This window comes from Anser cygnoides, chromosome 19 (assembly GCF_040182565.1).
Source record: "Anser cygnoides isolate HZ-2024a breed goose chromosome 19, Taihu_goose_T2T_genome, whole genome shotgun sequence".
Taxonomy (NCBI): domain Eukaryota; kingdom Metazoa; phylum Chordata; class Aves; order Anseriformes; family Anatidae; genus Anser; species Anser cygnoides.
The window spans coordinates 11131561-11155366 of NC_089891.1; the positions used below are offsets into that span (position 1 = coordinate 11131561).

Genomic DNA, 23806 nt, shown 5'->3' on the forward strand with positions numbered 1-23806 from the left:
TGTCAAACTTCTGTTTTCAATTTTCGGTGATAGGAAAAGCTGAAAAAATTCAACTTTATTTGTCATATACTTTCTAGGGGGAAAAAAAAATAGAAAAAGAAAAAGGAAAAAAAAAAGATCAGCCAGTTTTAGCTGGTATTACTTTGAAATTTCCTTTTTTTTTTTAATATATTGGCCAGTTGCCATTGTATTGGTTCTATATTGCATTTCTGGAAGATAACTGAGGATCACAAAGGAAGTGGATACATCGCTAAAGCAGTTGAGCAATAGCACGTGATGGAATCCTTGATGACAAGATTTTTTCTTACCCATTTTAGAAGCTAGGCACAGAAGAATTCCAGCCAAAAATCAAGTGTTTCTTACCTGAGCTGAACGTTTTTCACTATCAGATGAAAGTTCTTGCACCAAATTCGATTGAGACTCAGACGATATGCCGTAAGTGGCTGGAGGAGGAAATCCCAGTTTATATGACTCACCATTTTTGTGCAAATATTAACTTTGGCTGATACACCTTTCTCCTTGTATCTCTTTTCCAGATCTGAGTGGAATTATACAATGTCCCAGAGTTAGCTTGGCTACAGTCAGCTGCAGCCTTTGGTTGTTTGAATAGCTTTCATTTTTAACTGTTTTATCTATTTATTGTTTCTTAAAGGTAAAGAAAATATATATTTTTCCCATCATTCCGATCCCTGTGATACAGTATTAAATTTTACACCATTGAAAACTTTAAATTTAATGATGGCAAAAGCTCAATGCCGAGTGTTCGCTGCTGTGCTAAAGCCAGTAAAAAATCTTAGAAGCTGACAACCTGCTTCCCAGGATTTACCTGCACTTTTAGCCCCCTGGTTTATTTTTTACTGGTTTATTTTGCCACTAGGGCTCCGTGGAACAGGAAAAATCAGTGGACGCTACAGTTAACCTTTCATTTCTGACAAATGTTCTTATCCTCTTATCAAAATGCTCTGGTTCTGATCAAAATGCACGACAGGTGACCAGGCAAGAGCAAATGAATTAACGGAAGACGTCCGGTACATTGCTCACGCTTGGGTTTCTGATCGTGCAGCCCAGGTGGCCGGTGCCCACAATAACAGAACGCAGGAATGCAGGGGTTGAATCTAGAACCCCAGGTCTCCATGGCAGTATCTCAAAACATACTAAAGTTAATGAGCCTTGGCTATTAAGCGCCGTTAATGCATTTGGTCTTCCTGAAAACAGTCTGGAACTGGTATCAGACAATAAAAAAATGTTTAAGTCCCATAGCAGCTTTTATTCGATCTGTGGGTGTTAAAGTGCCAATGCACGATGATAAATGAAGCTCTACCTTCCCAGGGCTCACCAGTCGCGGGGACACCGTTCCGCTGGCGTACCACATGCCACTGTTGGACCTGCATCATTGCACAGTTCCAGACAGAAAAGCAAAATTAACTTTTCCAGTTGAAACTCCAAGCAGTATTTTAGGGAGGCTGAATATAAATAGCCAAGATTGGATTTGGCCAGTATACCAGGGCTAACACCCATACTCTTGCAAAATGTGCCCTGGGATCTCGAATGACCACAAGTGGTCAGAAGCTTGGATTTGGCATCTTATATTGACATATTTTCTTCATGAAGTCAACATTCATCTCCCCTGTGGTCCTATCTTCCCCTTTCTGTGGCAACAGCAGTACTGCAGACTGACAGCTGTGACTTTCAGAGGCTTTAAATAGCCAACACGTCTTTCCTCTCCTCTGTAGCTCTTTTACCAAGCGGGTAAAATAAACTGCCAACCAGATAAGGAGCAATCGGTCCATGTCAATATAGAAAGGAACTGGGAAAAGTTCCATCAGCAGAACTAACTGGGCAGCACAGAACCTCAGGGCTTCATCTGGTAGTTCTGTCTTGTTCTGCTAGGCTGCTCTACATTGTCAAGTTTTATTTTATTTAATTCTGGGTCCTTATATCATCGTAATTTTTGACTTCCCTGCTGTTGCAGCCTTCATAGTTTGGAAGTCCCTTTGCTCTTATCTTGTTTTGGTTTCCTAATTTCCACCATTAGGTGATGTCTGACACCTTCTGTGCTCAAATCTGGCAGTCTGACGCACAGTGAGTCACTTGCGCTCCCCCAACATCTTCCTGCCTCCCCTCATACCCTCGCTGTGGGTGTGACGGCTTCAGAGTGAGATACACAAAAAGGCAATGAAAAGAGTTCCAAGAGATGGGTGACGTTAGTTCTTCACTGTGAATACTACAGGCAGCAAACCCCACTGAGAGGACGGTTTAATAAAAATGCACCCAAACGTTGAACTGAATTATAGAATTCAGTTTGTAAGAGCTCAGAGTTGTAATGATGAACAAGAGGACAGCTTTCCCCTGTCACTAAAATCAATAATATTCCGAAAAAAAAAAGGAAAATAAAAAAGAAAAAAAAGAAAAGAAAAAGAAAAAGGAAAAAGAAAATAAAAAAAAGAAAAGGAAAAGAAAAAGGAAAAAAAAAGAAAAGAAAAAGAAAAAGGAAAAAGAAAAGAAAAAAAGAAAAGGAAAAGAAAAAGGAAAAAAAAGAAAAGAAAAAGAAAAAGGAAAAAGAAAAGAAAAAAAAGAAAAGGAAAAGAAAAAGGAAAAAAAAAGAAAAGAAAAGAAAAGGAAAAGAAAAAAGAACAAAAAAGAAAAAAGAAAAGAAACAAAAGAAAAAAAAGGAAAAAGAAAAGGAAAAAAGAAGGAAAAGAAAACGAAAAGAAAAAAAATAAAAGAAAAAAGAAAAGAAAAAAAAGAACAAAGAAAAGAAAAAAAGAAAAGGAAAAGAAAAAAGGAAAGAAAAAAAGAAAAAAAAGGGAAAAAAAAGGAAAAAAAGGAAAAGAAAAAAGAAAAGAAAAAAGAAAGGAAAAACAGAAAAAAAGGAAAAAGAAAAGGAAAAAAAGGAAAAGAAAAAAGAAAAGGAAAAGAAAAAAAGAAAAGAAAAAACAGAAAGGAAAAAGAAAAAAAGAAAAGAAAAAAAGGAAAAAAAAGAAAAGAAAAAAGGGAAAAAAAGGAAAAAAAGGAAAAAAAAGGAAAGGAAAAGAAAAAGAAAAGAAAAAAGAGGAAAAAGAAAAGGAAAAGAAAAAATAAAAAAGGGAAAAAAGAAAGGAAAAAGAAAAAGAAAAGAGAAGGAAAGAAGAAAAAAGAAAAGAAAAAAGAAAAAAGAAAAGAAAAGAAGAAAAGAAAAGAAAAGAAAAGAAAAGAAAAGGAAAAAAGGAAAAAAGGGGAAGGGAAGGGGAAGGGAAGGGAAGGGAAGGGAAGGGAAGGGAAGGGAAGGGAAGGGAAGGGAAAAGAAAAGAAAAGAGAAAAAAGAAAAGAAAAGAAAAGAAAAGAAAAGAAAAGAAAAGAAAAGAAAAGAAAAGAAAAGAAAAGAAAAGAAAAGAAAAGAAAAGAAAAGAAAAGAAAAAAAAGGAAAGGAAAGGAAAGGAAAGGAAAGGAAAGGAAAGGAAAGGAAAGGAAAGGAAAGGAAAGGAAAGGAAAGGAAAGGAAAGGAAAGGAAAGGAAAGGAAAGGAAAGGAAAGGAAAGGAAAGAAACGAAACAAGAAAAAAGAAAAAAGAAAAAAGAAAAAAGAAAAGAAAAGAAAAGAAAAGAAAAGAAAAGAAAAGAAAAGAAAAGAAAAGAAAAGAAAAGAAAAGAAAAGAAAAGAAAAGAAAAGAAAAGAAAAGAAAAGAAAAGAAAAGAAAAGAAAAGAAAAGAAAAGAAAAGAAAAGAAAAGAAAAGAAAAGAAAAGAAAAAAGATTTTTTTCCCCTAGATCTCTAACCAGTTGCAACCCTTGGGTTCTGGCTCGAGATGAACTGGTGTAACGATACTGAATTCAAAAGGCTACTGAAAACTTTCATGGGTTATTTTAGTTCATTGATAGGCATGGTATAGCCACGTAGACATGAGTGGTTAAGATAAAACTCATTGATAAAAGGTATTCTGATAGTAGTTCTTCAGCAGGAATTGAAGATTGATAATGTAAAAAAAATGTTTTCAAAAACCCTATCATCATTAATTCACGAACTGGTGTTCTGCTGCTTGATCCGATTGCTCAGTTTGCTCTGAGACGATAGGTATCTGCCTCAGACTGGCCTAGAAGAGCGGTGGTAGATAGAAGATCTCGGTTGCCCCCATTCACATCCCTGCCAAGTGATCCTGGTTGTTCAACAATAGCGGAATTTGGCGTGGTTCCTGGCCAAAGTTTGCAATTTGAGGAAGTGCTGCTTTATTCATTCTGCTTTTGTCGCCGTTCCCGGGTCAGTCATCGGGATGAATTCCCATCTTACCTTTACTCAAATATAAGTGAAGTTCGTCACGACTTTACCTAACCCGTGTGAGTAAAGTTTCATTTAATAGAGCACGCCGGGTCACTGAGATGTGTTCAAGGCTTTCTTCTTCCCTCTCTCACTCTAGAAGAACACTGATACTGTAATTTGGGGGATTGACTGGGGAAGAAAGGAGAAAGGGAGGCTGACAAATGCCAGCACTAAGATCACAAGACGCAAAGCCAGAGTACAGACCCGGAGTGGACCACTGGATGGAAGGAGCCAGTTTGAAGGGGGAGCTGTGGCTGACAGGCAGTGCTGACAGCACTGTTGGCTGCAGCAGAGGATTAAATTTATAACCGCGCAGACGGCTGAGAAAAAGTATTCCTCCCACACGAGCTGCTGGGAGTGCTTGCTGGTGGGTTTATGTTGGATTTGAAGGAGCACTTAGTATATGAATAACAACTACCTGGTTTCTCAGTGAAACTTGCAAAGTGGACAATTAAAATATGATTGGTTTATTGCAGGAAAGACAATTAAGGGGAATGAATTGATGGATGGCTTGTTGCTTTATTTGAGAGCCCCGGAGAGTCTGTGTTTTGAAGCCTCTCTTAGCACTTCTCACTAAGCTTTTAGACCAGAAGTAAAAAATTGTCATTAATGCGTTAAAATGCGCGTAGCCTCAGTGTATTTTCCCATGCAATTTCCATTTTATTTATTTAGCAAAAAATAGTAAGACTATCAATATTTGTAATTTCAGTCTTTTAAAACATTTCCTCTCTGATATCAAGGGTGATGAAAAACTCTTCCGGAGCAAGAGAAAGAGCAAGAGAGTGATGGAAGTCTTTAGTTCCCATAAATTTTGTTCCTATAAAGTCTGAACACACTGGGCGGATGCCTTGGCTCAAAACTGACCTCCTGGCTCCTTGTTTTAGTCGTGGTTCACGACTGGAGCCAGGAGAAGGATCCTGGCATTTGCCAGGTGAATGCGAGCTGTACCCTGGCAGGACGCCTGCAGACCCATTACTGTTTTGTAGATTAAAGTAAGGACAGCAGAAGGGGTGGAGGGGACCTAGGGAGAGGGAAAGGGAGTAGCAAAACAGTTAGTTTTAATTCAGGTGAAAAAGTTAATCTCAGTGTCTCTGCAGACAGCCTGCCACGTACAGGGTGGAGGAGGGAACGAGTTCTTTTTATATGCGTGTAATATTCTCTAATTATCCCTGTGTGCCAGCCTCTAGGAACAATTGAAATTCCCTGCCAAAGTCTGTGCCTGCTCAGACATCATTCTCGTGGGGAAACTGGGAACGGCCTGGCTGCCGTGGGATCAGCCAGCCACTTCCAGCCCGGGCTCCTCGGAGCAGCCGCTCGCCCCCGCGGAGCGTGGGCCGCGGTTGGAGGGGAGGGCGGAGGCCGGGCCGCGGGCTTTGTGGGTTCTGGTCACCAGGCTGCGATTGCACCGCTGCAGCTTGGGCCCTGACACTCGATCTCGGGCTGTTTCCCCAGCCTTACACCGGGGAGGGTGCTGATAAGAACATTTACTCAGTTACAAGCAGTTGGGCTGAGTGGATTCAGGTCCTCGATTACAAAGCAGTGACAAGCAGGTGCTGTTACCCTCTTCGTTACTGTGTGGTCCAGCCCAGTTTGGAATGAAGCACTTTTTTTGCAGAGTTTTAAATGTAATGAACTGCAGAATGAAGAACAAATTTCCTCTACTATTAGGCAATGAATTTCTATTACTAAGCCTCTTGTTTCTCAGTTTTACTTGGGCATGATGGGGAAGACTGATCACCGTAATGGCAAAAGCAGTCTTACAGCAAGCCTACCTGAAAACCTGGGGCTGCTTATTTCATCCTGCCACATGCACTGCACAGGTCTGCTGGGCAATTTTCCATCAGAAAGATTTTCTGATAGAAAATGCCTCTTTGCAAAATCAGAATTTCTCCTGGAGAAGGCTACAGTTTTGCCAAAAAAAAAAAAAGCAATTTGCCAGTGGGGAAATCAAAATGACAGCTTCCTGGCTGCTCACTTTGGAGCCTCATAATGTTTTGTGTTTTTGTTTTTTTCTTTATTGAAGATAAAAACTGAAATCAGATAAATCAACAAAAAACAAACTTAAGAGTGCTTGGAAATCGCTCCACACAAATCTATTTATATTGGGTTTGTTGTTGCCATTTAACTTTCATTTTTGTCCCTGTCAGTTTAATCTACATCATTATTTCATAATGAAAGTGATTCTTTTATTTTATTTTACTTTATTTTTTTCTGGAAAGAGAATTACATTTTCAGCCAGCTCTTGTACTGAGGAATTAAAACTTACAGGGAAGACAAGATAAGAGACAGAAAGAATTGGGTAGGAATTGGGGGATATGCTGTGCCTGGGAACAGTTTTCCTGTATTACAAAAATGATCTTTTGACTAAGACGACCATTTCCCCAGGAAACTGAATTGGTTTCTAATTGATTACATGAAAAGGCAAATCGTATGTCTGAAAATCAACGCGTGCACATTTTTGGAATTTCTATTGAAGGGTTCCAAATTTCAAACTAAAAGTTTGTAAGCTTATTTGTTTCTCATTATCATGTTAATCAATTACCTGTGATTCTTTACTGGCCAATTGTAAGAATTCTTTATAATTCTTGACTGGCCAATTCGCAAATCAACGCAGCCTGAACAGACACAGATTCGGGAGCACTTGCTGACGGAAAGGCAGGACTGTTCACAGTGCAGGAGCAGGCTGTCCCCATGTGCCGTAGGATAACCCAGCATGGAAGAAGGTAGCGGTGTGGCTGAACAGGGAACTTTTATTGAGTGTCTGGGAGAAAAAGAGAGTTTATGTCCAGGGGGAGAAGGAGCAGGCAACTCGGGGAGAATACAAGGAAGTTGCCAGCATATGCAGAGAAAAAATGAGGAAGGCCAAAGCCCAACACGAGCTCAACCTGGCCACTATGGTTAAGGATAACAAAAGATGTTTTTATAAATATATTAATGACAAGAGAAGTGCGAAGGAGAATTTCCATATTTTACTGAATGCAGCGGGGAACATGACTACTGAGGATAAGGAAAAGGCTGAGGTTCTTAACGCCTTCTTTGAATCTGTCTTTACTAGCCAGACCGCTTATCCTCGGGATACTCAGCCTCCCAACCTGGAAGTCTGGGACGGGGAGCAGAAGAACCCCCACACACAATTCAGATGGAAATAGTTAGAGGCCTGCTGCTCCACCTGGGCTGTCACAAGTCCATGGGGCCAGATGGGATCCACCTGAGGGTGCTGAGGGAGCTGGCGGACGTGATTGCTGGGCCTGTTTCCATCATCTTTCAGCAGTCATGGTCATATGGAGAGGTCCCAGATGACTGGAGACTTGCTAATATGGCACCCATCTATAAGAAGGGTCATAAGGAGGACCCAGGGAACTACAGGCCTGTCAGCCTGACCTCGGTGCCAGGAAAGGCGATGGAACAGGTCGTTTTGATGGCAATCACACAGCATATGCGGGACAGCTGGGGGATCAGGCCCAGTCAGCATGGGTTCATGAAAGGCAAGTCCCGCCTGACCAACCTCAACTCCTTCTACAACTGGGTGGCCTGTCTGGTGGATGAGAGAAGGCCTGTTGATGGAGTCTACCTAGCCTTCAGCCACGCCTGTGGCACAGGCCCAGAGAGTGGTGGAGAACGGAGTGAAATCCAGCCGGCCGCCGGTCACCAGTGGTGTTCGCCAGGGGTCGGTGTTGGGGCCCACCCTCTTTAATATCTTTATTGGTGACTTGGATGAGAGAATCGCGTGCACCCTCAGGAAGTTTGGAAGGTAAGAAGGCGCTGCGGAGGGACCTGGACAGGATGGGTCCATGGGCATAGGCCAAGGGGATGAGGTTCATCATGGCTCAGTGCCGGGTCCTGCACTTTGGCCACAACAACCCCATGCAGTGCTACAGGCTTGGGGCAGAATGGCACGAAAGCTGTGCAGAGGAAAAGGACCCGGGGGTGTTGGTCGATGCTCACCTGAACACGAGCCAGCCGTGTGCCCAGGTGGCCAAGAAGGCCAACAGCATCCTGGCTTGGATCAGGAATAGTGCAGCCAGCAGGGCCAGGGAGGTGATTGTCCCCCTGTACCCTAATCTGGTTAGGCCGCACCTCGAGTGCTGTGTTCAGCTTTGGGCCCCTCACTACAAGAAGGCTGTCAAGGCCCTGGAGTGTGTCCAGAGGAGGGCTACGAAGCTGGTGAAGGGCCTGGGACACAAGTCCTGTGAGGAGCGGCTGAGGGCACTGGGGGTGTTTGGTCTGGAGAAGAGGAGGCTCGGGGGAGACCTCATTGCTCTCTCCACTCCCTGAAAGGAAGGTGTGGGGAGCTGGGGATCGGCCTCTTCTCGCAGATAACCAGTGATATGACTACAGGGAATGGCCTCAAGTTGTGCCAGGGGAGGTTCAGGTTGGAAATGAGGAGACATTTCTTCTCAGAAAGAGCAGTCAGGCATTGGGAAGGGTTGCCCCGAGAAGTGGTCAAGTCACTGTCCCTGGGGGTGTTCAAGGAAAGGTTGGACATGGTGCTTGGGGACATGGTTTAGTGGGTGACATTGGTAGTAAGGTGATGGTTGGACCAGATGATCTTGGAGGTCTTTTCCAACCCTAATGATTCTATGATTCAGATGCAGCACCATACGTTGGTGACTAAATTAATCAGAACAGTCACCCCAACAATCCTTCGTTAATGAATCAATCAGGATTGTCCTGATTCATCAAAATAGATATCCCCACAGAAATCTCACATCCCGGAAGGAATTGCCAACTTCTGTTACCAACCAGAGGCTGAGACAGTATGTATTAGGATATTGGGAGTTGTCGTTGATGACATAAAAGAAATTTGAGGTCAATGGCATAAACACCTGAATTCAAAATCTCTAAAGAATTTAGGTGCTTTGCACCAATTGGAAATACTAAACTATAGTGCAGTTGCATCTCCAAAGTGACATAGACACATAAAGCCCCGGGGAGGGAGAATATGCATATAAGCCTTGTTTTGTCCCCCTCATTGTTTTACTTATCTGACAACTTAAAATGCAGCAAATTTGACTTTGCTGTTCAATATATTCTATAATTTTAAGGATGGCTATAGTCGGTGCCTTAAGAGAATTATGCCATCATAAAATCTATCCAAAGTTACCTGACAGATGTATGTATATTCTGATGTTTATGATGCTTAGTTGAGAAACACTCTCTCAGGTCTGCCTTGTATTTATTTGACATTGTTTATGCTGAGTAAACTCCTTGGAGACAAGGAGCAAATTCCTCTGAGACCTTGTGGTCAGATCAATTTGTGGAGCTGTTTCCATGTTTTCTGATGCAATCCAGTGTAACAATGTTGTATCCCAGTAAACATGGAAATGGAGCAAGGAAAACATTTCTCAATCGACTTCCTAAAAATACTGCTCTGGGTGGGGAGAGGCTCCTGTTTTATTCCAGAAGCTCATTCAAGCCATCATCAGTTTCCAAAATGTCTCAGATTTTTCTTAGTCTTATGTTTCATGTACTTATAGATTGGGAAAGTGAGTGCTGCTTAGGCCAAATGCCCATAAGCGTGACATGCAATAACCATTATGTATTCAAATGTACATATTCATTGATGCAGAGATGCCAAGCATGGCTGGAAGCAAATTTAATGTTTGGCAAAGTGGGCAGAACAGCAAGGGTGATCCTAGGAGGGGCAATCATGAATTGCCTTTTCTGACTTTGTATTTTAATATTCTTGTTTCTTTCCGTAGGAGAAAAAAAAAAAAAGGGAAGAAAAAAAGGAAGAAAAAAGAAAAAAAAAAAGATGATGGCTTTATTATGCTACTTTGATTTTGTACACTGTTATCACAACAGCACAGTGCACTTGTGGATTAGCCATTTGCACAGGGACTTGGCAGTATTGTGGGAAAAAAAAAAAAGCTCTGATAGAGGATTTGCAAGAACTGTTTTTGCACACAGAGCAGACAAGGCATGGAGCAGTTGTGTGTGTGTGTGCAGGGTTTTTATACCCGCAACATTCAGATGCTAAGTCCTGGCTATTTGATATTCCTTTACCTTTCCTCTCTGCTATCCAAATATAAAAAAGGCAGTATTAAAATGCTCTAAAAATGACTGTTTATGGTCATTGGTGCTGTATGCCTGTTATATCTATATTGAATTTTGTCTTTCGGGCATATAACCTATGTGGCTTCATGGACTATTTTGTTCCAGAATCCCTTGCCGTGGGACATAGTGAAGAATAGTTAGTGGAGACTGGGTCAGCTAGCTGTCTGGATGGGTTAAAGACAGGTCTGCAGTGGAGCAGGGCCTCAGCTGGCTCTTCAGCAGACACCTCGCCGTGTAGAATTGGATCCAGGCTCCACAGAGGAACTCCCACCCTGTTCAGAGCTTACCCAGGGTCTCAGCCCACAGCACAATGCTCTTGGCCTTGTCAGATTTCAGCAAAGCAATTGCATTTTTTCTTATTCCAGTGCTTCTGTTCCTGTTTTGGGGACACTTGAAAGAGAGCGTCTCCCAATGGCAAAGATAAGAGCCCACGTCCTGCATCCTGTGGCTGCACATTCTCAGCCACAAGAGTCACCGAGTCCCTTTCCAGCGGGATGAGATTTGGACAATGACATCTCAGACTGATGCAGCTAATCCAGCCGTACCCAAGGTAATTATGTGAAGTGACATTCAAACCAGAGTGGTTTTTCTAGACACTGAGATTATTAAATTATGAAGAAAGTACACCAGCTACTTTCCTCCCCACATCTCTCTAGTGCAATCTAAAAATAGCCCCAAGCATTTGAAAATGTGCCTTAATCTTTTGACAGGGAAGTGGATGAGGTCAGAAAACTGGGAAAGGACTTGTTTGCTGTCGGGAGGATGGTGAAGTTGACACATCAAATAGAGCTGACTGCTGCTGTTGGTGAAGAAAAGGTAGGGAAATGGAGCCCAGCGTACTGTTTTTTTTAAGTGTTTATTATATACATTTCAGGTGCTTGTGAAATGCTGTGGGTTAAAAACCCTTTTGATATATAGAGGGCAGGAGGTGACAGGATCTTCTGGTCTAATTTCAGTATAGTAAGCTGCAAAGAGCCTGTAGTGAAAAGACAAAACAGTGTATTCAAGCCTAACAACAGCCAGTGTAAACTTGTCCAGGGTACAGCTCTGCTCTGAATCTTCCAAACCCCTGTGACAGCTCAGTGTCTACATTGAGAAATTTGGGATTTCTCCTTCCATATGTTCAACGTGCTCCAAATCAAGTTAATTCTCTTTGGTTTTGGAAAATGTTTTATTTGTTGTCATTTGACAGTATCTCAGATCTCGGCCCTCCAGTTTTACTGGAGAAATGCTAAGGGTGTATAGCCGAGGTAGTAAGCATGTGAGCACAGAAGAACTAAATGTTAAGAAGTCCTTGTGCATAAAAGCAGGCTTCATCTAAACTGTAGGCTCTCATAAGTGTTAATGAAAAAGTATAAAGTCTCTACCACCCCAACAGAGAATGCATGGGATATGTGTTCTCTGAATTCTCATTTTCTGCTCCCACAAAGTATAGCCAGGCTACCACGGTCATTCATGCATGAAACACTTTTCCACAAATTTGCAGCCCAATAGGAGCAGTTCTATTATAGGTCTATTATTTGCATAATTGGGTGCTAACAAAAATAAAGCTAACAAATTGCTGATAATTGCAAAATGTCAACTATATTGAGCTAGGTCAGAGGTGAAATGTAAGGGTGAAGTCTCCAGGTGTGTTGAGGTCAAAAGCAACTTGTTATTGAAGGGAAACTTGTTAGGGATAATAGCTATCAGAAGAAACTTAACTGAATAATGTCAGAGCCAACCAAATCTTAAGGAACATGTTGCTGCATTACTCCAGGAAAAGGTAACCACTGCCAGTGTGACTAATTGCTTGGTTCTTCACATGTTACTTTTGGAAAGCTGAAAAAGAGCACTAAAGAGAAGTATGTAAACTCCTGTTGTATAGCAAGTGGTACAGGACAACTGCATGGAAAGACTTTACTAACATATATGTTATCAAATAGAATAAATGTTATAAAATAGAGGTCCCAAAATCATCTTAGTACCTGAGCAAATCGAAAGTTGTTTGCCAGAAAAATCTACATGACCCTCCAAATGGCTGGGAAGAGAAATTTCAGTTGTATGTGGTAAGTCTTGAGAACCTGAGAGTCAAAAGGGAATGAACTCACAATGATGCTTTGAAGTGACTCAAAGCCCACAGAATTTAGCTAGGTTCTCCCTACCAGATCTGCAAAGTTTCCTGGTATTTTTAGGAATGAAAAATTATGGATGGCCTGAGGAAATGCAATTATTTTTAGTATGGCCTTGGTTCTAACTACCATACTGTATTGCTTCAAAATCCTCTCAAGAACTTCCTTATGTAAGTGAAAAACAGCCTCACAAATTGTGAGGGTGGTTTAAATCAACTTCAATGCGATAGAAGGTATATGTGCTCCCTTAGTCAGGGGAGTTGGAAAAAGAGCTATCAATAACAGCATGTCAGGTAAACACCGAGGGCAAAGAGAGTACTTCGCTGGGACATGACTTTTTTCCTCCTCTCAGGGATTCTCTTTCTCTTCTGTCTTCAGTTGCTTTTATATCTTTAACCATACAGCAGCCAAGACAGGAGAGGAACTGTCTGACAAAGGTTTCATTGACAAAAGTGTATGATTTTTGCTAGAAGGCACTTCCTTCTCTGCTGAAAGCTTTGAAGTGTCGTCTTTGTTCTTTCAGGCTTGTTATTTTTTTTTCTCTTTAAAAATGATAGACAAAATACTTGAAAGTCCTACTTTAGCGGCAACAGAAACCCTTCATTTCAAAAGGTATCATCATGTGAAAGTCGTGTATTCGAAATATCATTTCTAATCCTCGTTAAGAAAACAGTGTCTTAAATAATTAAGAAGTGTTTGTTGAATTTTAAGAATATGTGTAATTTTCTCTTCAAGTTGTCTTCTTCCTTCATGGACTAGCTCGGTGTGCCCTGTCTCTGCTGACTGTGATCTTTGTACCTCTTTCATGTGGCTTGGTTTCGCTATCTGCAAAATGGATTAATGGGAATGAACTCCTAGTAAAGAATCAGCATTGAAAAGTGCTGTGGTAAAGCAAGGGATTATTAAAGAAGTCTGCTATTTAGTATTTGAACAATGTAATATCTTTTGGTTTTCCAAAACCTGAAATCCTTTTTTTTTTTTTTTTTTTTGGTTCGTTTGCACCAGGCAACCTATTTCATATCCATACCAACCTGTATCCTAGAGCAAAAATTAATGGTAGCTAAACTGAGGTCCGGTCATTGCAAGCGTGCAGCACTCTCACTGCAATTCAATGTGTAACTCCAGTGAAACCAGCAGTGATAATCCCCTTGTGTGGAGAACTGATTCTCCATCGCTGAGTAAATGGAAATTTCACTACTGACTCCACTGATAGTAGGGTTAGATCTGTTCCAGACACTGCAGGATCAGGGCCTGAGACTAGTCCTTAGGGTTACAGGTAGGGAGAAAGACACATGATAATACTGCCAGCAATGAAGTTACTGTGTGTAATAATTTCAGTCAGTCAGACCACAGAGATCAGCAAACCACCAGAGACAGCTTCCTGTGGTTTGACACTATAATCCTGTAGTGAAACATGACTGTGTTAACCTCCTTTTTTCCCCTTGATTAACTCACTTTCTTTACTGAAAGTTTTAAAGTCCACGATCTCCAGGTCGTTATTATCCACCAAAGAGGGCTTCTTTGGCATGGATTGAGGAATGAAAGCTTCTTGGCACATGAGGATGGATGATTACAGCACTGCAATTCCTTTTGGCGCTTCCAGACTTAGCCTCCAGATGAAAAGCTATTTGATACACTTAACTGTGCCTGTGTCCAAAGCACAGCAAAGCTCCGTGCTAGGGGAGATAATGTGTCTTTTTATTCCCCCACCCCACAAATAGCATTTCTGCCTGTACTTCTGCAGGAGAGCTTGGCCGTGTGTTTTCTCTTTGCTGGGACTCAACTGTCCAGGGGAAAGGAGGCAGAAGCTCACATCTGAGTTCAGTAGCAGTGCGATGGACTTCTATTGTGCATGCTGAATGCCATGGGCTTAGGAAAACAGTGTCAAGATAAGAGCCAGATAATGCTTCTAGTGTACCAGATCATATTTGCTGCTCTCTGTACCACACAGAGACAGGTAGGAGCACATTATGCCCTGCCTGTGCTCCACAGCAGCTCGAGGAGAGCCAACACTCCTGCACGAGCACAGAGCTCTTTCTGAGCTGCTAAGCCCTTTAACGTGATAAGGTAACTTAATTCAGGAAAAGTGTCACAACAACACCATAAAATGAGCTTGTGTGAATAACTCAAAATCCAGGCAGGCTAATTCTACCTCTTTAGCCATCTACATGCATAGACTTTGTACTCCCATCTCCCTGAGTTTAACAGCTGAGCTGGGTGAAATTTTATAAACTGTGAGTTTTCAACAAATGTTTGGCTAGAATTTCCTAAATATTTTATTTTAAAAATGGAGTATTTTTAGTGGCGGCTGTTACTGTTGGGAAGTCCATCTAATTTCTGCTGATCGGAATTTTCCTTAGCTTTCATAATTGGGATAGTTTAGAGAACAGTCTTTATGATCTGTAAGTAAGCGCAGTTACAGGATTTACATGAGAAAAAGATAATTTGTTTCCCCCATCCCTCCTGCTGTTCCTCCCACTCCCATAGGATTGCAGTTGCACCTTCTTAGAGAAAATAAACCCCAATAAACTGCCTAAACACTGTTTTTTTTCAAATCCCCATTCTTAGCATAAGCAATGCTCAGCTGGAAGCCTAATAAAACCTTTGAACCTGTAATTCGCACCCATTCTTTTAAAGCCTTTTCCCATTTTAAATATTAGTGTAAAAAGGGGATTTGAAGAATCAGTATCGCCAAAGCAAACATTTGACACACTGTTATATTAGACTTATATAATATAAAGCTTAGGCACATGCACCCAGGCTGCTGCTGCTGTTCTGCAAGTCAGTGCTTATGTCTGCAGGAAGGACAAAAGTGCTGGGAGGGGGAAAAATTTCTCTGTTTCTTTGTGTGTGCATGTGCACACTTTTTTTTAAATAGCAGGAGGGTTGCACCATGTTGGTATGGCAACAAACTGTAAAAAGAAAATCCTCCCATTTAAGGCTCTGAAAGCTATTGACTAATTTCTATCTTTCATCGTGAAAACGGTAACACTGACATACTTTTTCTTTGTTGTGCCACAGACATTTATATTTGAATGTTGTCGTGGAAACTAACTGGGCTGAAAAGTTATTTGGGGTTCTGCTTTAGGAAGGATACAGCATGATACCAGATTTCAGACCTGGATCTTGTAAGCATGTGTTCAACTTTATGGACCAGAGCATGTAAGGCTCCCATGTGTTTCTAGGACTGAGTTTCTGGATCCTGGAAGCAGGGAGTTGGATGTAAAAATTCTCATAGTAATAAACAAGTAACTTGGTGCGTGGAGGGATTAATGAAAGTTACTTTTCAACATCTCACCCTCTCCTTTCCTCCTCCCTGTTTTTTCTGATACCTGAAAAAGGGTGGGAGTGCTCCTCTTAGCACTTGGGAGCCATCTCCACTATCTAATTCCCTGTTTAATTACATTTGTTAAAATCTTCCGTAGGCATCCAGCTAAAACATTTAACGTGTCCGAGGTGAAAAGTACCATGCTAGTCTGATGCTCTGTATTTGTCATCTATACTTGCAAATCCAACACTATAGCTCGATGCTTCTGCTGGAAAGAAAAACAAACTGAAAACAATAGGAGAAACCACAGAGCTTTGCCTGCAGTGCAGGGATTTGTGCAGAGACGGGGCAGGGCCAGCGGGGGGAATTAAGTAAATTCCCACGGACCAGTTATAAAAGAGACTGCCCCAGTGGCTGTCCTGGGAGCAGGGCCCGAGGGGTCCATGTATGGGCTGTGCACAGACCGGGCAGGCAGCTTGCTTTGGTTGGGAGAGGTGCATTTGACTTGATTTAGCATTTTCTCCCTATAACTGCTACCCTCTCTGCAGTGTATTCAGTCATGCTAGCACAAAATATGTCTGGGAGGCATGTATAGATATTTAATCTATTAATTGAGTTCAAGTGGGCCACACTTCTTGGCCGATGTTTTGGAAACAGTGACTGTTCTGGTCTTTGCTAAGGCTTAGAGACTTTCTGATGCTTTTGCTCTTAGCCCTTAAGGACTTGGACCTTTCTTACTCTTTTCATGTTTTTCGCCTCTAAATGCAGCCTCCTTACACAGCCCAAAACACAGAAGAGGAGTAGGAGAGCTAAACAGGAGCAAATAAAAAATACGTGCATAAAAAAAATAGCATCTGCAAATTAGGAAGACTACAAAATTAAGGCTAATTATCGTTTTCAGAAATACCTTCCTTTTCATATTCCTAACACTCTGTAGTTCTTGCTGTCCGAGGCAGTGTCCTGCAGAGCCAGTAGTTTCCAGGCTCCCCAGACTCTACTTTTAGCTGACGTTGTACTCTTAAGGCCACCTTTGCAGCACAGAGTGAAGATGGAGAAAGGTCTAAATTTGTTTGTTTCTGAAGACAGTAACTGAAAAAAGCCCTCTCAGGTAGCCAAGAGCAAAAAATCCTGTCTTACAGAGGAAGGACTTTGGTATTCCGATTCTTCAGAACAAGGGAGAAGTTTTAAAACAAAACCCAGAGTTTAATGAAGGATACCCACAAATGCTGCTTGACCACTGCACAGGAATCGTGCCAGGTTTCTCCTCAGCAGCTTGTCAGATTTCCCTGGGAAGTGTTAAAAAAAAAAATGTGTGTATGCACGTGAGATGCTGTCACAAAATAAAACCTCCTCTCCCTTTCCTCTGCTTCCCCATCCTGCCTGTTGCAGGCCTGCCCAAAATGTATTCTGCACTGTCCGTCTCTTCAGCAGGACGCTGTTGCTGTAAGCGTGGAGGGGCCAAATGAAACCGTGACTCACAAGTATGTCACTGTTTTTTGCCTTTGCTCGTGGCATAAATCAAAAAGAAGAAGAAGAAAAAAAAAAAGATCTGTTAGCACAGAGCTCAGGTTTGTTTATTTTTTTGCCAGCTGCAACATGCTACCCTCTTAGGGGATCACGTAAAACCAGTCATGGTTTAGGTTGGAGTGACATGTCAAACCCAAACTGTAGGCCTGGCCCCTCTCAATGAATTACAACCTTGTCAGAAACCTATTATATATATACATATATACATTCGTATATGTATTTTTTTTAAATTAAGGTAGGTTTTTTATCAAATCAAATACCTACACACTAAATTATATTTCTGGTGCCAGCCTGGCTCTCCCTCTCCCCTGCTCTTTTCCTCAGCACTACGATACAGGGGGTTTTGTTCCAAGGAGAGGCTGAATGGTGAGGTCCCGTGCTGCTGAGGAAACACTATTTAACCTTGCTATGTGTTTTGTTTTTGGATATTTACCACAACATGTCCCAGTGCTGTTGCCTTAACGGTAAAAATATTCAGAGTCAGAGACCGGAGGCCCGGGGTGGTGGGTGAAAGGAAGGAAGGTGAATCAGTAATAGAGTACAGACATCAAAGATGTTTACTCATCTGTTTTCTGAAACCAGTTTGTTTTGTTTATTAATAGGGCTTGAAATGCCAAGGGGAAAGTTTAAGGTGAACTAAAAATGCCACATGTTCCTCTGGCATGGAGTCTCCTTTCATACTGGCTAAAATTAGTTGGGTGCTGGCTTTTCTGGTTTTATCCACCTCCTCCCTCTGAGGAATAGATGCTATTGTTATTTGGGAGTGGGGCAGAAAGCTCAGCAAAGGAAAGTAGCAAAAGTTATCTGGAGGACTGTTTCATCCATGGGATTAATTGGCCAAGGCGCAGCAGTTTCTGTAGTCAGGCAAGTAAACTACTTCAAAGTTGTATGCACTAATTAAAAAAAAAAAAAAAAGCATCCAACTCATCCTATTTTCTGTGGACAAAAAGGGTAAAAATCGTATGAGCAAGCATCATTTTTCATGCACAACTCTGCATACAGTCAGGAGATGCTTCTGCAGTAACTATGGCCTTGAAAGGGAAGTTACACATAGGAAAACATTAGGCAAATTAAATTGATATATAATGTCCCTGTGCGTAATAGTTTGATCATGTAGTGTACCCACATGAGGGAAAAATGTGTACCTGGTTAACAACACATCCAGCTAAGCATTGGCCTAAAATCCTTTCTTTGTGTGCTTCCGAGGGGCATTATGGTTTTTCCGTGGAATTGAATTCAGAGCACACTTGGGGGAGGCAGAAAAGTTTTCCTCAAGAGGGACCTCCACAAACCGTGACCATTTCTGTTCAGAGAACATAATGAAAAACTCTTACTAATCCTGTATCATGCATGTCTGGGCATTGAGCTCATGTGCAAGCTGAAAGAAGCTCGTGCTTGTAGGATCAATTGCAAATTTAATACAGGGTGATAGAGTATGCTAGTGTCTGAGCATAGCAGCACTGCATTAACTCCACTCTGTGTTCAGGCTGCCCGACACCCAAGGAATTATTTGTCGCAGAAGGCCAGAGGGTGGAGGAATGCTTTGGAGGAAAGACCACGTTTTATAGGTGGTTTGTGGAGGTGTCTGTGCTGATGGACACATGGGGGCGAAGAATAGAGAAGGACCTCACAGCAGAGCTCAAAGGGAGGTATGGCTTCCGTCTTTTCTGTCTAGATCAGGAAGGGACATTTGGATGTTCATTATAAAAAAGCTGCAAAGGAAATACATGGCTGTTCTTGATATCTTAGACTGGCAATGATGAAATCAGATGAAGTTAAGATATAAGGAAAGAAGAGGAATGAAATGAGAGGAGGGAGAACCTAGCAGAAAAGACTGGATGTCAAACAGGAAAAACTAAAATGTGATGGAGGTGTCAGAGGTATGGAGATCCGTGTCTGATGGTTTGGACCCTTCTACTTAACACTGAACTTCAGCCTTTTGCTCCAGCTCTGTAGTAAAACCAAGCTTGCCCTTCTTGCCCAGGACCCAGTTCAGACTGGGATTTGGTATGCCCAGGAATATTAAGGCAGCTAAATCGAGCAGGGTTATGGTGTTTCTGTAGGTCATTTCTTATTATTAATTCATCAAATACAACAAACAGAAATGTGTTCCTTAACATTTGAGGCCTTACACAACCCTCCCAGTACGTACATATCACAGAATCACATCCCTCAGGTTAGGGTAGCCTCCCGCTACGCTGCCTGCTGAGGATGGATGAAATAGGTCCTGCCGAACTCCTCTGCTGCAGTGTTGTACTCACAGCTCTCAAGGGGCAGAAATAAATCATTCCAGGAAATGGCTCAGAGAAAACATTAAATGTTATTTAGTCATTTAATTGCATTATAACCCTTATTAAATAAAACTACAGGCAAACATAGAAGTGGCCTGCTTTTATTTTTGATGCAGATACTATGTAAATTTATGTACCTGATTATGCCAATCTTGTAAACCCCCTCAGGTTTCTGAACTGTTTCCAAATTGTCCCTCTTGCTCAGTGTGGAGTACTTTGTTGTTTTGTTCTGGTTTTGAAGTAGGGCCTACTAAACCCCCCGTGTGTGTGTGCCTGGGTGTGTGTGCTCTGTTGCTTTCCTGCAAGCCATGGACTGAATCTGGCACTGTTCTTTTTTTTCTGGCTGGTTGAAGAAAAGTGCATTTCTGAGGTGAAAAATTTGCCTTTTAAATTTCTATATAGCTTATACCAAGATTATAATTCATATCCAGGGCTGAATACCAAATGATCCTGTTTCTCATTTCCACAAATATTCTGAAAGGCAAAGAGTGAGGCAAGGGAAAATACTGGCCAAAATCCAATGCTCTTAGAACCCCAAATCAATGGCATTTATATGAAGGTTGGTTTTGGTCTCCTCCATCTTTCATTCAGAGCTATAAGATTAACAGATTATAAATATTGCACGATGCCCCAGAGCTGCACCAGCAAATCTGCTCAAAGAGGCATCTTTCCTTATTGAACAAGGCAAATATTGTAAAATGAGGTCTCCATAACAAAGACCCCATCTTCTGGAAAAACTGTTAGTAACTTTTTTCAATACTGTATGGTACAAGGTACTTGTGAAGACTGAAACTTGGAGGAGAAGCTCTCCAAACATGACAAAAAACCTCCTCTTTGGCAACAACAGTAGAACAATCCACAGTGGCGATTTACGTGATAGATCTTCAGTAAAAGTTTTAGTCAAATGTTTCCATGCTGACAGACCCATGCATTATCCCAAGACTTTTCCAGAACAAAGCAAGAGAAGGAAATACTAACTTTATTGTAAAGGAGATAACTCACTGGAAAATGTAGATCTTTGAAGAATCTCGATGTCAAATAGGATTTACTTTGACACCTACTGCGAATTATGGCTTATTTCCACTTTTTTCCAGTGTGGTTGGCATTGCATTGTGTAACCAACACATAGTTTTTATCCTGAAATAATAATCATAGACATGACCCCAAGGATGCTACGTTTCTCCGCCAGGTCAGATGCTAATGGTGATTCTTGTTGAAATGCTAAGCCGTGTGATACGTCCTTGCAAAACTCCATCCCACCGTCAGTGCTCTTCTGTGCCTGGAGCACTGACTAGTGCCATTCCAAGTCTTTGCACATCTGGTGCTAATTGTTCACTCATACATGAATCCCAAGGAGGCAATACAGCAAAATAGTGACCGAGCATATGTTTAACTTCCATTTTGGAATCCTGGCTCTCTGGGATTGAAATCTTGAGATAAAACATGTGGGTTTCAATTGTGTCTCGAGGGATGCAAAGTTATAGTCCTGTAGAATACATATTGTGTATAATGCACGGCTGTTATTTCTACATTAGCGCTGCCAGTGCTGGAGTTGGCTGTTAGCATGTCATTCTCCTGACACATCATTAATAAACAGGTAATTTCATACCTGATTTCCACAGAGTGTCATGCTGAAAACCACCTGGGTTTCGGTTTTCATCAGCATTAAAATAAAATTTAAAAAAAAAAGAAAAAAAGACATAGACTGAAAAGTGGTGGTTATATTTGAACCAGGACTGGTTTAATTGCATAATGGATCAATGAGGTTTGGACAAGCATGCACGCCGGAAGAGTAATTCCCTGCTGTTGTGAAGGAGAATTCACAGCTTTAGCTTCACAGGTTGGAACCGTTTGTTAAATGAGGGTCTTACCCAAACCTTTGTTGCTGCAGTAGTATATGCATTGATTCTTTATTATGTCTTATCCCATGGATATGGAGATCACGTTATTCCTTTTTGTAGTAGTATTTCATTTATTTGAAAATCTGACATCCCTTCCTTCTGTCTCTTCTTACTTTGGCTGAATACCTTCAGTTTTTTCCACCTTCATTTGCATCATGTCACAAAAAAATCTGGCCTATACTTACTAGTTCCAATTAATTTTGCAATTGATCCTTTTCCAGAAGTTGTTATAGGAGTCTGTTATTTGCCAGCAGGTGTCACCATAAGAGAACAATAAGTTCAAATGCTGAAACACAACTTCATCTTTCAGGAAATGCAATTTCTGTCCCTGCATTTGTCTCTATTTTGCATACCGTTGGAACTCTTTCCGTAATGATTTCCCACTTTTATTGAAACTAGATGTGTCCTGAAAGCAAGAGACCCGCCAGCGTAAGAGAAACCAAGTTTGGAAAAGGAGCTTGACAGAGTTATCAGGGATTTCATGAAGTGGTTGCTGGCCAGTGGTGGCAGAGAACTGGGTTAGGATTTGGGACGGCACAGGCCCCTAGGCCCAGGAGTCTCATAAATGCAGACTTCTCCAGGATCCAGCATACTGAGAACGAGTAACTTTCCTGCGCAACCTGTCTCCTGCACTGAAGCACTGTTGTGAATACCTTCATCTGTAGCCTCTCCAGGTACAAACATTTTCCCCAAAGCTAGGAGAAACACTCCGATTTGAGTTGTGCCCTCTAACTATAATTTGTGGAGGGGACACGAATGACATAAGTGAGGCTGTCATTGGTTTCTTTCTCTTCCTCTCTTGTTCATCCTCAGCTTGCCAGGGGATTTCTGAGTCAGACCAACTCTTGCCCCCCCCCGCCCCCCCAGTTTGAAGAAACCAGTGTGAACAAGTGTTCATTGAAATGTCATATTCTCACTGTCAAGTGTCTTCAGCAAAAACTGTTTTTCTCACAGAGGTTCATCATGATTTTCTGTTATAGGGACAGGGCAGTAACATAAATCTGTAACTCTGCAGGGTCTTAAGGGTGTTTCTAGCAAAGCTGGTAAATTTTGTGCAGGCATAGGTGAGTCCAGTACAACCTGCATCATACGAAATGGAACATACTATTGATAGAGTTTGAGATGACTTTTAATTTTTATTTTCTTGATTAAACCAGCAACCACCGCATAAATATTGGAAATAAAACCTGCTTCAAACTGAAAGATCAGTATTTAGCTCTTTATCTAAATACACTCCATTCCCCCCATGTCCCCTCCCCAAAATAAAATCGTGTTGTTTGAAATTTCCAGGGAAGCTTAAGGCCTAAAGCATTGGGTGAGATGTAAATTTCTTAAAATATTTATCCATCCATAAGTGGCTACATATTTGACATTATTATAGGGTTTCTCAGTGTTCCATTTTATTAAAAAATATTTATTTGGTTTCTAAGATTACTGCTTCTCTGACCACAGAAAATTCAATTACCGAAAACTGCAGCTATCAAATTGGTTGAAAATAAATAGCCTTTTATCCAAACCTGGCATGGGCTGGTTTACTTTTAATACGTAGCCATAAAAAAAGAAGCTCTTTCCACAGAGAGCCGGTTGGTTACAGAGCAAGAAGCCAAGGAATACTTTGCATCATCAGGTTTTATTTAAAATAGGGTAGGGTGGGGGTAGAAAATAAGTCATGAGACTAATTAGTTGTTCATTTTGCTCTTTTGTTTTAACAAGTGACAGCAGATTTCTAACGGTGTTTCTTTTGTTGAGACAACTCACTCTTCTTATCTGGTTCACATGGGTGAATAGATATGTAGGTAGTAATCCCAGATGCTAACTGAAAGTACAGGATGACTCCTACCTGTAAGGTTAAAAACAGGCATTATAATTTCAAATGATGTAGACGCTATTGACAAATAATAGCAAATGGTGCTGGAAGAATGGTTAGAGGTCATCCAGTTGAGCAGGTTTATTAATTGTTTTCCAGCTTTAATGATGTAGATTCCATCTCAAGACAATGTACTGCAGACATTTATTAAAGAAGTAGGTACCTGAATACAGATAAAAGCTGTGACATCCTTTCTGATATATAGGCAGTGTAGCACACCTACACACATGGTGAATGCCTGGCTCTTATCTTCCACCCTACCATCTCTCTTCTAACAACGCTTTTGCAAAGGTGTGACAGACCAGCAAGAACATAACTGAAGGGAACAAATTTTAAAAGAATGACTGTTATTTCCAGCCCTTTCCAAGTGTTCTGGGATAAGACTTCCCTTCCTTTAATTCGTTAAACAACCATGTTGCTTTTCTCAGTCTGCTTCCTTGCCCGTAAAGTCCCTTCTACACTGCGTCTGAAGACACCATGTCTTTCAGCTGAG

The 23806-nt window shown here is 41.3% G+C and overlaps 1 long non-coding RNA gene across 1 annotated transcript; it reads left to right on the forward strand.

Moving 5' to 3' along the window:
• The first annotated feature begins 6589 nt into the window (after window positions 1–6589).
• Window positions 6590–13282, forward strand: LOC136786647 (uncharacterized). Its single transcript, XR_010825865.1, has 3 exons — window positions 6590–8042; window positions 10714–10898; window positions 11059–13282. It is a non-coding gene; the product is annotated as an uncharacterized lncRNA (long non-coding RNA).
• The last annotated feature ends 10524 nt before the right edge of the window (window positions 13283–23806 follow it).